Source organism: Physeter macrocephalus, chromosome 13 (genome assembly GCF_002837175.3).
Source record: "Physeter macrocephalus isolate SW-GA chromosome 13, ASM283717v5, whole genome shotgun sequence".
In the NCBI taxonomy this organism is placed as follows: Eukaryota; Metazoa; Chordata; class Mammalia; order Artiodactyla; family Physeteridae; genus Physeter; species Physeter macrocephalus.
The window spans coordinates 54,733,158-54,736,267 of record NC_041226.1 but is presented as its reverse complement, the minus strand read 5'-3'; positions in this window follow the sequence as shown (position 1 = coordinate 54,736,267).

Genomic DNA, 3,110 nt, shown 5'->3' with positions numbered 1-3,110 from the left:
TAGCCACTCTGCGGCATGTGGGATCTTCCCGGACCGGGGCATGAACCCGTATCCCCTGCATCGGCAGGCAGACTCTCAACCACTGCACCACCAGGGAAACCCTTGTGTCTAATTTTTAACTTGATCTTTCCGTAGATACCAATAAGACAGTTGTTTAGGATGAGAGCTCTCTATTTTTTTCTTTTTTCTTTCAAATATAGCCAATTCAAAGTACCCATTATCTGGCCATTGATAAGTAGGATCTTATATAGATCTCAATAGCTACTCAAACAGATAAGCCTTCTTATGGCTTAACCATGGACATAAGAGGTGTCCCAAAAGAGGGCTGAAAAATGCAGCCCTTGAAAGAACCAGAGAGTTTATTGCTAAGTATAATCTAAGAAAGTAAAGCCCTTTGTTGTCATAGGAGGTAAGAATGGTGTAGTGACAATGCTGTCTCTGGTTTCCCATTAGAATGTGAGATACCTCCAGTCACAAACTCGCTAATCTGTGACACCGGGCAGGTCCCTAATGGGACTTTTCCAGAACTAACAAAAAAACAAAGCTTGAGACAACAAAAGCCCCTTATGGATTGAGACCCCTTATGACAAACTCTCCTGAGAGCTGGCAGAGTCAGACAGAGCGCCGCTTCTGACTTTGAGCTGGTTTTTGTTTTTTCTTTCTTTTTTTGTATTAATTTACAATATTACATTAGTTTCAGATATAGAACATAGTGATTAAGTATCTTTACATATTACAAAATAATCACCATGATTGGTCTACTACATTCTAACTGTCACCATACAAAGTTAGTACAATATTTTATTCTCTTTTTTTTAACATCTTTATTGGAGTATAATTGCTTTACAATGGTGTGTTAGTTTCTGCTATATCACAAAGTGAATCAGCTATATGTAAACATATATCCCCACAATCCCTCCCTCTTGCATCTCCCTCCCACCCTCCCTATCCCACCCCTCTAGGTGGTCACAAATCACCAAGCTGATCTCCCTGTGTTATGCAGCTGCTTCCCACTAGCTATCTATTTTACACTGGGTAGTGTATATATGTCCATGCAACTCTCTCACTTCGTCCCAGTTTACCCTTCCCCCTCTCCGTGTCCTCAGGTCCATTCTCTATGTCTTCATCTTTATTCCTGTCCTGCCCCTAGGTTCTTCAGAACCTTTTTTTTCTTTTTTTTAGATTCCATATATATGTGTGAGCATACGGTATTTGTTTTTCTCTTTCTGACTTACTTCACTCTGGATGACAGAATCTAGGTCCATCCACCTCACTAAAATAACTCAATTTCGTTTCTTTTTATGGCTGAGTAATATTCCATTGTACATATGTGCCACATCTTTATCCATTCATCTGTCGATGGACACTTAGGTTGCTTCCATGTCCTGCTATTGTAAATAGTGCTGCAATGAAGATTGAGGTACATGACTCTTTTTGAATTATGGTTTTCTCAGGGTTTATGCCCAGTAGAGGGATTGCTCGGTCACATGGTAGTTCTATTTTTAGTTTTTTAAGGAACCTCCATACTATTCTCCATAGTGACTGTATCAATTTACATTCCCACCAATAGTGAAAGAGGGTTCCCTTTTCTCCACACCCTCTCCAGCATTTATTGTTTGTAGACTTTTTGTTGATGGCAATGCTGACTGGTGTGAGGTGATACCTCATTGATTAATGATTAATGATGTTGAGCATTCTTTCATGTGGAGTTGGCAATCTGTATGGCTTCCTTGGACAAATGTCTATTCAGGTCTTCTGCCCATTTTTGGATTGGGTTGTTTGTTTTTTTCATATTGACCTGCATGAGCTGCTTGTATATTTTGGAGATTAATCCTTTGTCAGTTGCTTCATTTGCAAATATTTTCTCCCATTCTGAGGGTTGTCTTTTCATCTTGTTTATGGTTCCCTTTGCTGTGCAAAACCTTTTAAGTTTCATTAGGTCCCATTTGTTTATTTTTGTTTTTATTTCCCTTTCTCTAGGAGGTGGGTCAAAAAAGATCTTGCTGTGATTTATGTCATAGAGTGTTCTGCCTATGTATTCCTCTAAGAGCTTTATAGTGTCTGGCCTTACATGTAGATCTTTAATCCATTCTGAGTTTATTTTTGTGTATGGTGTTAGGAAGTGTTCTAATTTCATTCTTTTACATGTAGCTGTCCAGTTTTCCCAGCACCATTTATTGAAGAGGCTGTCTTTCCTCCATTGTATATTCTTGCCTACTTTATCAAAGATTAGGTGACCATATGTGCATGGGTTTATATCTGGGCTTTCTATCCTGTTCCATTGCTCTATATCTCTGTTTTTGTGCTAGTATCATTTTTTGTTCTAGTTCTGTGAAAAATGCCATTGGTAGTTTGATAGGGATTGCATTGAATCTGTAGATTGCTTTGGGTAGTACAGTCATTTTCACAAAGTTGATTTTTTCAATCCAAGAACATGGTATCTCTCTCCATCTGTTTGTATCATCTTTAATTTCTTTCATCAGTGTCTTATAGTTTTCTGCATATATGTCTTTTGTCTCCTTAGGTAGGTTTATTCCTAGGGTATTTATTCTTTTTTTGCAATGGTAAATGAGAGTGTTTCCTTAATTTCTCCTCAAATTTTTCATCATTAGTGTATCAGAATGCAAGAGAAATCTGTGCATTAATTTTGTATCCTGCTACTTTACCAAATTCATTGATTAGCTCTAGTAGTTTTCTGGTAGCATCTTTAGGATTCTCTATGTATAGTATCATGTCATCTGCAAATAGTGACAGATTTACTTCTTCTTCTCTGATTTGGATTCCTCTTATTTCTTTTTTTTCTGTGATTACTGTGGCTAAAACTTCCAAAATTATTTTGAATAATGGTGGTGAGAGTGGCCAACTTGTCCTGTTCCTGATGTTAGTGGAAATGGTTTCAGTTTTTCACCATTGAGAACAATCTTGGCTGTTGGTTTTTCATATATGGCCTTTATTATATTGAGGTAAGTTCCCTGTATGCCTATTTTCTGGAGAGTTTTTATCATAAATCGGTGTTGAATTTTGTTGAAAGCTTTTTCTGCATCTATTGAGATGATCATATGGTTTTTATTCTTCAATTTGTTAATATGGTGTATCACACTGATTGATTT